The following is a 12,019-nucleotide window of genomic DNA, read 5'->3' on the forward strand; positions in this document are numbered from 1 at the left end:
AGCAGCAGAAGCAGCAGCGGTGGTGGCCTCTCAGGGCATCCTGGGGGCACTGGCTGCAACAGCCTCCAGCAGCAGTAGTGGCCTCCCTGTGGCCCCCCCCCCAGGGGCATCCTGGGGGTGGGGGGCCCTTGGATCAGAGCCACTCATCCTTTATACTTAAGTCCATAACCCAGGACACCTGGGTGCACATGTGCAATTACATTAGACAATAACCAAGGAACACCTGGACGCACGTGCATATTTACATCAAATGCTTGGCAAGATTCTGAACATCTGGGGGGCCCTGACCACTTTCCTTCACTTTTGCTACAGACTCCATAAGGTTTAGGGCTCAGTCCCACAAAACTGCCCTCACTTCAGCTACCATTTGCAAGGATTAAGTTCCCAGGTAACCCATGCTTTTGTCCAACTGGGCTAGGAAGTCAGGGGATTCCCACAATGCCCTGCCTTTCAGGTTTGATAATTTGCTAGAATGACACAGATCTCAGGGAAAGTGACTGACTTACTGTTACTGGTTTTTTATAATGGGTATATGTATCTTATGTTTGTCCAACCACTGTATCTTGGAAATAGATAACTTGTATTGATTTCACAGATGGGACTTTGAACTTTGGACTCTCCAGTTGAAACAAATTAAGATTATGGGGATGAAATGATTGTACTTGCATGTGAAAAGGGCATGAATTTTGGGGGGCCCGGGGCGGACCATACCATAGTGAGTGGATTAAAAATGGTGGTCAGGGGTGTGGTTCTGAGGGCTTTAAAAGAAGAGGAGAGTCTGTTTCTTGCTCTCTCTGCTCTCTCTGCTTCCACCCTCTTGCAACATGAGACCTCTGGGTCACTGTCACCACCACCAGATGGACTTTGGACTTCCCAGCCTCAGAAACTGTAAGAAATAAATTTCATTTTCTTTATAAATTACCCACTTCCAAGTATTTTGTTATAAGCAACATAAATGGACTAATACATGTGAGTGACCAACAAATACTTCCCCAGTTTCTCTGTCCCCCACGTGGGCCAAGTGTGACCATCAGTCCCTACTGAGTATTAGCAAAAACCCTGCCCTAGAATTCTCTCTTTATGAAATTCAAGTTCATCTAATTATTGCTTCCACAACTGTTATGCCTTCAAAAGTAGAATTTTTATAGTTTATCTGGCTTTTTCCTAGCCATTGTGTTGATCATTGGGCTGCTGCAACATCTATATCCTAACGAGAAGCTGAAGTCATGGCACATTTGTTTTTTAACAGGTTTTATTGAGATATAATGTAAAGGCCATACAACTCACTCATTTAAAGTGTGTGATTCGATGGATTTTAGTACACTCAGAGTTTTGCAATCATCACGGCAATTGTAGCACTCTTTCATTACTCCAAAACTAAATCCCTTAGGCATCATCCCCAATTATTCCATCCCCTCCAACCCTAGGCAACCATTAATCGACTTTATTTTCCTACAAACCTCCTTATTTTGGACATTTAATAAAAAGGGGATCATACATTATGGGGTCCTTTGTGACCGGCCTCTTTCACTTAGCATAATGTTTTCAAGGTTCATGCGAAGTTGTAGCATGTGTCAGTACTCCAAGGCTTTTTATGACTGAATAATATTTATTTACATGGATATCCCTCATTGTGTTTATTCACTCATCAGTTCATGGACACTTGGCTAGTTCTACCTTTGGAGTATTGTGAATAATGCTGCTACGACCATTTGTAGTCAAGGTTTCGTGTGGATGCGTAGTTTTATTTCTCTTGGCATATACTTAGCAGTGGAATGCCTGGATCTTATGATAACTCTACACTGAATCATTCGAGGAAGGTTCAGGCTGTTTACAAAGTGGCTGCACCATTGTACACTTTTCCCAGCCATGTGTGAGGGTTTTAATTTCTTCATATCCTTACAACACCCTGTTCATGCATCTTTGTGATTATAGCCATGGTAGTGGGTGTGAAGTGATATCTCGCTGTGGAGTTGATTTGCATTTCTCTGATGTCTACTGATGTCAAACATCTTTTGATGTGCTTATTGGCCATTTGTATATTTTCTTTAGAAAGCTGTATTCGGATGTTTTGCCAGTTTTAAAAAAGTGGGGTATTTTTCTTTTTATTTTCAAGTTGTAATCTTTTTTTATATATTCTGGATACAAGCTCCTTCTAAGATATAATGTTTCTAAAATTTTTCTCCAATTCTGTGGTTTTCTTTTCACTTGCTTTCTTTCATTTTTCTTTTCACTTTCTTGATGACATTCTTTGAGCCACAAAAGTTTTTAATTTTGATGACGTTCAGTTTATCCATTTTTTCTATCGTTGCTGTGCTTTTGATGTCACGCCTAGAAAACCATTGCCTAATCTAAGATCATGAAGATTTTCACTTATGTGTTCTTCTGAGAGTTTTATAGTTTTGGCCCCCCCAGTTTAGTCTTGAGGCATCCGAGGTGAAAGTTTGATGGCATCCAGAGCCCATGCTGGGAGGACGGGGGTGCTGTGGGGTGTGAGAGGAGGAGCATCTGGCAAGCAGGAGTGACCTGGATGGGACCCAGCTGGGAGGGGACAGCTACGCTCCCGGGATCAGTGAAGACGCCCTTGAGGAAGGGGGCGAGTGGAGAAGCATCTGGAGGACAGGACGGGGGTCTTTGGAGTTGGTTTCTGGGATGAGAAAGTCTGGGGCAGAGCTGTGAGAGTCTGGAAAGGGACTGTGAAGTGATACACTCTCCCCTGCTGTCCATTCCTCACCCACCTCCTGAGCCTTGGGGTCCAATGCCCCCGGGGTCAGGGGTTGAACTGGCACAGGAGGGTCCAGGGCAGGGGCTGGAGAGCAGCCTCTCTGCTCTGCTGGGTGCTTCCAATTCTGTGACAACCACCGTGAAGGATCACACAGAAGCTGCATGGGCACCAAGCAAGAGCCCTGCCCATTTCCGTAAGGAGTGGGGGGACCCTGCCTAGGGTAGGCGGGGCCAGCTTTCATTGTGACTCCACCCTTCCCTGTGTCCTTGCCACACCCCCGTTAGTTTCATCTTTCTCATCCACCAATGGGCTATGAGCATTGAGGCCACACCCACTTCACTATTACCTGGTACTGCCAGCTCCCACCAGCTCTGGCCCAGTTGCACATCTGCACTGTTAGGTGAAGGAAGCAACTCCCAGTGCTTGGATGATGGTGATGTGGCCCCCCTTTCCTTTTCCCTGCCTCAAGATGTCAGAGGAAACCAAACAGAGGAAACTGGCTTGGCCAAGAATAAGGTATAGCATGTTGGGTCGCAGGCCCCAGACCCAGCCTGAGGCCCCTCTGATGGTGGGACAGGGGCAGGACTTGGTGTCACTTCTGAAGCACACAGGGCTTGCCCCTCTGTGCCTCTTGACTCCCCCCACCAAAGTCTTCTCAGCCATCCCTGCCCCCTCAGCAGCCCAGCCCCTGCCCTCGCCAGCTGTCCCCTGTCATAATTGCCTGGAGCCCAGCCTTTGACCTGATGGCCCAGTCCCCTAAGTGTTTTCACCCTGTTTCCAGCTTCTCTGGTCATGGCACAAATTACCATTTGGAAGGTTACTCAGGGCTGGGGGATCCAGGACCTGAAAAGCCTGCACTTCACCAGTGAGCTCAAAATGTTGACAATATCTCTGGGTGATAATTGGGAGAATGGGTTTGGTTTTGTTTTCTCCCAGGTTTCTACTCAATTTATTTCTGAGTGTGTATCTCACAACAGAATACCCTAGGATTCTGGGACCAGAGCGCCTTTCAGTCACTACTGTCTGGAGGGAGATGTGCTTATCTTCTGTGGAACAAATCCTGGGCAACTGAATTTCTCCACTTGAATCTTGCCCAGATCCTCTCAATCTGGGGTGCCACAGGACCCATAGGGGGCCTCTTTCTGAAGCATCAGATTTGCTTGATTCTTTTGAGAGAGAAAAAAACCTATTAATGTACTTAGGGGTGACATTTGCCTAGATTGTAAGATCATAATGGATTTCTCTGAAATGATGCTTGGGTTGTCCTCTTTTTGTTAGGTCCCTAGATCCCTAGGGGTGCCCTCACTTCTGCCATTAGGATACATTGATGTAAACGTTTGAGAAGTACTGGGGTGCAGCTCTCAAAGCTCTGTGTGGAAGGGCCCCGATGTCTGATTTGTATTTGGCCCCCTGGCAGCTGCTGATTCACGACAAAGCCCCAGAAGACTGAAGTTAAATTCCATTATTGCCTTTTCCTAATCATGTTATCAGTCCATTTCTTCAGCCACTTAGTGATCATTACAACACGTTATAGGGTTGCTGGTGGCATTAAATCAGATGGTATATGTAAGAATATTTTGTAAAAACGGTAAAGTAGGATGCACGTATAGGTGCTTATAGTTCTCCTGAATATTAGTGCTTTTCATTTTCACACTTAAGAGAGTACCGATGGAGAAACAGCCCTGGTGGTCCTCCAGGAACAAAGAACAAAATGAAAACTGGCAGTAGCCCCAATTGAACCACATCTGGGGGTTGCCAGTTGCCTAAGGAGGTGAGTCTTGGCTGGTCAGGCTCCTGGGAACAGGGGGCTCAAGGGACAGTAGGAAGAAGTGTCAGGGACTGGGTAAGAAGTCTGGGTTTGAATCCTGCCTCTCCCTCTGCTAGGGATGTGACATAGGACTCTTCTCCAGCTTCTCCCTTGAAGCTGTGCACACAAAGATGGACCATGAGCTTGGCTGTCTCATTGGATCCTGCTGCAGGAAGCACAGGATGATGCTGATAACACCAAGGCCCAGGGCTCAATCCCTCTCTGGCCACCACCACTTAAAAAACAAAACAAAACAAAAAACAGGATCAGAGCTGCTTGGGAGGGGAGGGACGATGTGGGAGACAGACCGTGAGAAGTGGGCACAGAGGGGCCACAGGAGGAGGGCCTGGTCCATGTCAGGCAGGAAAGAGACTTTTGCCAGTTCATGGGGAAGAAAGGACAGCAGAGGGCTTAGCCATTGAGGGGGACAGCGCGTCTCCATGTTGCTCTCATCTCTTCTAGCTCACGTCATCCATCAGTGGGGAAGCTTTTGTGACATGAGTGGGGAGGCCTTTGTGACATCAGTTTACATGAAGGAGCTGGAGGTAAGTGCCCTCTTGACCACCTCCCATGGTGGGGGCTGGGTGCCCAGCTGCCAGCTGCGACAGTCGCCACCCCCACCCCTAGTGATCGCTCTCTCTACCTCTCCCTCCAGACCTTCTCCAACTCCTCCTCTCTGCACGTACCTCAGAGCCTGTACCTAGATCTGGCAATAGCCCGAGACTCCAGCTACATAGAAAACAAACATCGAAGGAACATGATCCAGGAATTGGTAAGAGTCCAGTGGGGTCCCCTGATTCCACGCTGCCAATCCTGGGCTCCAATTTTCCCTTGAGACACTGAAGAAAAGGGTTGGGGGTCCCTGATGCCAAAGGAGAATGGGGTGCTGGGGGGCCTAGGTCTGAATGGCAGGGACCACAGACCACGCAGCATGGCTTTTTCTGTTGCTGCCCTGTCTGCCCACTCTCTCTTCTCTAGACACCCCTGCTTGAGTCCTCACCACGCATGCTCGGGGCTGTTCCCCTGCTGGAAACACTAGGCTGACTGTTGCCAGAAGCCCTGTGTTCCTGCTCTGACTTGGTTCTTGCTTTGCTTTGTCTTTGGTTTTGGGCAAGCCACCTCTCCTATCTGAGCTTGAGTGTCGTGAGATAGAATTAGAGGGAGTGAAAGATCCCTTTGAGTTCTAAGAATGAAAGATTTTTAGGTGCACATGAGATGTCAGGGAGACAGGGAGCTTACCTGTCTTTTTCATTCTTGGATCCCTGCTGTTAAGCACAGTCCCAGTCCCATAGTATGTGGTTCATGGTGAATACATGCACCCTAGTGAATCACAAGCTGGGAGAAGAATAGCCTTTCCTTTCTCAGCCTCCATTTCTAGAGGTTTCTGTGGTTGTCCTTTAAAGAGAATCCAGATTCAGATATTCAGCTCTGCAGTTTGAGTGAAAACCAACAAACACCCAAATTCTCTTTCCTTGGGAGTTTGAGGAGAGTTTGTTAATGTGCATCCCCATGGGGTCTGAGAGCTTTTCCTTGAAAAATCCATTCCTGTCTCCTGCCCACCACTCTGGTCTGGGGAATGGAGCCAAGGGGGACAACCACAGTCACCTTCCTGTGGCTCTCCACCAGAAAAAACAGCACCAGGAAACTCTGGATCAAGCAGAAAGAGGAACATGATTTCTTTGTTCGCTCCTTCCATGGCTGATGGCTTTGGGGACAGACTGAGATGGAGAGGCCACAGGCTCGTCCTGCCCACTCCCGACCTGGAGAAGGCTCCCCCCTGCACCCCACCCTCAGCCCCACAAGGTCCCTGAGAATCTGGTCTCACTGGTGGGCCTGTCCTGAGCCATTGGTGGCATTCCTGGGGCCCGTCCCTTGCTGTTGCATCTCTGCCTCCCCAGTAAGAGATATTTCTTTCCTTTTCCTACAGCAGGAGAGTAAATGTCAGCAGGTGAAGTCCCTGCAGGAACAACTGCAGGTGAGTGGACTGTATGGCATCCCTCATGTGCCCTAGAGAACCTTTCTTTCCCTCTATCTCAGCACCTGTTTGGCTTTTCTCTCAAAGGCTCAGCTTTGGACCACTGATGTCTTAATGTCCAAAAAGGCACAGTTAGAGAGAGCCCTGGCCAATGCTCACCATGTGGTCTGGCAGCAAGCAGGCGTGAATCTGGGCACCCTTCCTCTCTCAACCTGGTGCCTTGGCAGGCCTTCGGGGGAGTCCTTTGGGCTTCATCTTGACCTCTGTCATTCCAGGGAAGTGTGAACATCTGGCGAGCTGCCTGTGCTCATGTGAGTGCAGATAAAAGAGCTGCCGTGGAGTCTGACCGACTTCTCTGCATGGCAGAAGGAGGCCGAGAGGGTGAGTCCAGCCACCTGCCCTCACGCTTGTGCCTCCACCCCTGGGAGGGAAACGGCCTTAGAGAATTAGATAGACCTGGATGTTCACATCCCAGCTGTAAGTGATGTTAGCACTTAACTTCTAATACTTTGTATTTCATCTACAAAATGGAGATAATAATAGTAACTGCCTCCAATGGTGGTTGTGAGGATTCAATGGATTGTTAGTATGGCACCTGGTGACACACTCAATACGGAGTCAAACAATGGTGATGATAGTCATAACAATGGCAACATGACCTGATATCCCTGGGCCTCTGTCAGCCAGCTGTAAATCAGATCTCTTTCCCTGCCTCTTCCACCCTTACTGAGTTCTTAGTAAAACCAACTGAGAACATGGGCTGGGCAATGCCTTGAAAAAGATGTCAAGTGTGATTCAGGGGGAGGAAATGTTACTGCTGAATGGTTGCTGTAGGTGTTGGAGTTAGTGTGCCCCAAGTACATCTTCTCCCTGCTGAATCCTGACTTCAACTTTCTGTATTTGCAGTCCTACCATGAATTGAAGAAAGAGCAAGATGCTCTCCACCTGCACTTGGAGAACAAGTAGGAGGGGGATGATGGATGGCAGGTTGGGGGGGGGGCTCAGTGTGGGTGATGTGGTGGGACATGGGAGGGTTCATGTGAGCATGACAAGGTGGATGCACAGGTTTGGACATGTGCAGAGCCAAGCTCTGGCCCCAGCTGTGCCAGTGACTCATATGTGGCCTCAGGCAATTCATGTCCACTCTCTGGACTGGCACTTGTGACTCTTGATTCCTTGGGTCCCCTTCTTGTGCTACGATCCTCTGGTTGTGTGTCAAAGTCAGTGTGTTGATCACCAAAGAAGTCCTTTCTGTTGCTTGTTCTTTCCAATCTCTACCACCTCTGGCCATAGGAACAACTATGGGGATCTCAAGTGTCACCAGTCCCAACTGAAAGGGAAGCGTCAGGTCCTGATGATGGAGAAGGCAGCCTTGCAACTCCAGATGAAAAAGCTTGAGACATCCAAGCTCCTGTCACAACAAGAGAGTGGCTGCAGCAGAGGGTTTTGGTTTTATGGGGGTATGGTAGGGAGGGAGGTGGCAGCCTGTCCGTTCTGTAGCTGCTCCCTCCATGGCTCACCCCCTGTGCTCTGGGCAGGTGCATGCTTCGAGGGAGGAACAGGGCCTGCATCACATCCAGGAGCCAGAGACCTGCTTGGCTGATGCAAGCAGGTGGACAGGTAAACTGAGGCTGGTGTGGCCTGGGAGCAGGCAGGGGGAAGAGAACGAAGTATGTGCCAGCAGATGGCAAGTCTGCTCTTCTGAGCCTCAGTGTCCCCATCTGCAAAGAGGGGTGGAGTGCCCATTGTCAGCCACCCACAGTTGTCTTGAACCCAAGAATGTGAAGAACTCTATTTGAAAGTGGTTTGAATGATTGCCCATCACCTGAACATGAGGAATGATTAGCTTGGAACCCACGGTCTGGGGTGAAGAGCCTGAACCAGGAGCTGTGGTTCAAAAAGAGGGTTTTTTGCAACTCCAGAGGCCAGAGGCCCTTATCATCCAATTCCTTTCTCAGCTGAGCCTCCACCCCTAGAGATTCCAGCAGGGCCCAGTGAGGAAGAATGGAGGCTGCAGGTGGAGGCTGAGCAGCTGCACAAGCAGGTGGAGAGGCTGGCGGGTCAGCTACGGCTCAGGTAAAGGACAACGAGGGTCTGAGTCACCTGAACCGGGAGCAGGAGGAGCGGCTGCTGGAGCTGGGGCAGCTGCTGGGCTCTGAGGCAAGCAGCACAGGCAGGTGCTGGAGGGCACACAGTGCCACCATGCCACCACCAGCTCATGCTGTCCCAGGCCCGTGAGCTCCAGGAGCAGCTGGCTGAGCTGTACTGGCTTCAGCAGGCTGGTGCGCCACCTGCCCTGCCGGCCTGCCTCCACACTCGACCCCTGGGCCTTTTTCCCCCACCTGTCAATTGGAGTGCTGGAGACCTCACATGAAATGGTACCTTGGAAGGCACCTGTGAGCCAGTGCCCTGTGACCCTTTCCCTGTGCCATGGATCTCCAGCTGGATCAGGTGACCACTGATTGCTTCTCTCCATCAAGATTAATTTGAACATGGAGGTCACCAGTGCACGGCAGTTGGGGCAGCATGTGAAGATGGAGCTGGCTGAGAAGTTGGGCCAGAAAAGAAAAAAAAAAAAAAAAAGAAAGAAAGAAAAGGGGGGGGGGACCAAAAAGGAGAGGAAAACACCAAGGAAAAGGAACAAACACCAAGATGATGGAGAAAACACCCAAAAGGTGAAAATGCCCAAAAGAAGAACAAAACACCCATAAAAGGAAGAAAACACCCAACATAGGAAGAAAACACCCAGAAGAAGAACAACCCCCAAAAGGAAGAAAACATCAAGCAGAAGAAAATACACCAAATAGGAAAACACCTCAAAGTGGAAATCACCCAAAAAAGGAAGAAAACACCTCAAAAATGAAGAAAGCACCCCAAAGAAGTAGAAAACACCCACAAGAAGAAAACACCCAGAACAGGAAAATCTCAACAAAAAGAAGAGAACCACAAAAGAAAGAACCCCCCAAAATAACCCCCCCAGAAAAGACAACCCCAACAAAAAGAATGCCAAGAGAAAAAATCCCTCCAAATAAGAAAACCCCAACAAAAGAAGAAACCCCCAAAAGAAAACCCTAACAAAAAGAAAGCCCCCATAAAAGAAGAAAAAAAACCCAAATAGAACAAAAGCCCAATGAAAAGAAAACTCCAACAAAAGAAGAAAATCCCACATTAAAAGAAAAGCCCCCCAAAGAATAATATACCCCCATGAAAACAAGAAAAACCCCAATAAAGCCCCCAAAGAAGAAAACCCCCACAAAAGAAAACCCCTACAAAAGAAAACCCCAACGAAAAGAAGAAAACCAAAAAAAGAGTGCCAAAAAAAGGGAGAAAACAAAAAAAAAGAGGACAGAAAAATACAAAAAACAAACACAACTCCCCCCCCAGAAAAATACAACAAAGAAAAATAGTGAAAACAATAACAACAACAACAACAACAAAACAGAAAGAAAAGCAAACAAGAAAAAAGAAAGAAAACCATAAAAGAGAAACAACAACAACAAAAACATGAAAAAACAAAAAAACAAAAAACAACAACAAAAAAAGAAAAGAAAGCAGCAGGGTGCCCTTACCAGTAGTCCAGCCTCGGGCCCATAGGAGAAGACCAGTACAATTGGTCCCTTGGGCAGGTTACGCCAGGGGACCCTAGGGTCAGGCCAGGGCTGGGTGGCCTTTAGTGCCAGGGCAGGCCAAGGAAGCACTTAGGGCAGGCCTGTCAGGCCAGGGGTGCCCTTAGTGCCAGGGCAGGCCAAGCATGGCCAGGGGGATCTTAGAGGCAGGCCATGCCAGGGGGGCCCTTAGCACCAAGACAGGCTAGGGGGACCCAGGGACAGGCCAGTCAAGGGGGCACTTAGGGGTGTCCTTAGGGGCAGGGTGGCCCTTATGGCAGTGGTCCACTAGGGGCAGACCAGTAAATGGGGGCCATGTGGCAGGCCAGACCACTGGGTTCCTTGGGCAGGTCAGGCCAGGCTGGCCTTTAGCTGTAGGAGGCCCTTGGCAGCATGCCTGGCCAGGGAAGCCCTTAGTGGCAGGTGAGGGCACAGGTGCCCTAGGGGCAGATCAGGCCATGGGAGCACTTAGTGGAAGGCAAGCCCAGGCAGAGGTGCCCTTGGCACCAGGGCAGGACAGACGTAGCCCATAGAGCCAGGCCAGGACAAGCCAGCAGGGCCCTGGGGACAGTCCAGGACAGGCCAGGGGGGTCCTTGGCTCTGGACCAGGCTGGGCCAGGCAGGCCCATAGTTCCAGGCCAGGTCAGGCCAGGCCTGCAGGATTCTAAGGATAGGCCAGGTCAGGCCAGGGGGGCTCTGAGGCAGTGGGTCTCTGCTGCAGGCCTGGCCAGGCCCACCCTTAGTGGCAGTGGGGCCAATAAAAGAAGGCCTGGACAGGGAAGCCCTTAGTGGTGGGCCAGAAAATGCCAAAGGTGCCCTTAGTGGCAGGGCAGGTGAGGCCAGGGGCTCTCTTAGAGGAAGACCAGGCCAGGCCAAGGGGACCCTAGGGGGGCTCTTTCTTTTCTTTCTTTCTTTCTTTCTTTCTTTCTTTCTTTCTTTCTTTCTTTCTTTCTTTCTTTCTTTCTTTCTTTCTTTCTTTCTTTCTTTCTTTCTTTCTTTCTTTCTTTCTTTCTCTCTCTCTCTTTCTCTCTCTCTTTCTTTCTTTCTTTCTTTCTTCTTTCTTTCTTTCTTTCTTTCTTTCTTTCTCTCTCTCTCTTTCTCTCTCTCTTTCTTTCTTTCTTTCTTTCTTTCTTTCTTTCTTCCTTCCTTCCTTCCTTCCTTCCTTCCTTCCTTCCTTCCTCCCTCTCAACCTTCCCTTAACCTTCCCTTCCCTCTTTCCTTCCTTCTTTCCTTCCTTCCTTCCTTTCTCTTTCTTTCTTCCTTGGGGGCTTTCTCTCTCTCTTTTCTTCTTTCTTCCTTCCTTCCTTCCTTCCTTCTTTCCTTTCTTTCTTGGGTGCCCTAGGGCACACCAGGCCAGAACAAGGGGCTACTTAGAGGCAGGTCAGTCCAGGCCAGGAGGGCCTAGGGTGGCTCTTTTCTTCCTCCCTTCCTTCCCTTCCTGCCTCTTCTTCCCTCCCTTCTTGCCTTTCCTCTTTTCCTTCCTTCCTTTTCCTTCCTTCCATCCTTCTTCCTTCCTTCCTTCCTTCCTTTCTTTCTTTTTTCTTTGGGGGCTCTTTCATTCTTCCTCTTTTTTCTTTCCTTCTTTCTTTCATTACTTCCTTCTTTCCTTCTTTTTTGTGGGTCTGTTTTTTTCTTTCTTTTTCTCTGTCTCTCTCTCTTTCCTTCCTTCCTTCTTTCCTTCTTCTTTCTATGTTTCCTTCTTTTTTCTGGCCCACCTATGTCCCTCCTGGCATGCCCTGTCACTAAAAGACAGGAGGCCCTGGCCTGATCTCCCCTTGGGCCCCCAAGAAAGAAAGAAAGCCCCCCCCCGGGCACCCCTAGCTTGGCCTGCCTCTAAGAGACCCCCTGGCCTCACCTGGCCTGTCCTGCCACTAACAGTGCCCCTGGACTTTCCTGGCCTGGCATGC

This window comes from Cynocephalus volans, chromosome 10 (genome assembly GCF_027409185.1).
Source record: "Cynocephalus volans isolate mCynVol1 chromosome 10, mCynVol1.pri, whole genome shotgun sequence".
Taxonomy (NCBI): Eukaryota; Metazoa; Chordata; class Mammalia; order Dermoptera; family Cynocephalidae; genus Cynocephalus; species Cynocephalus volans.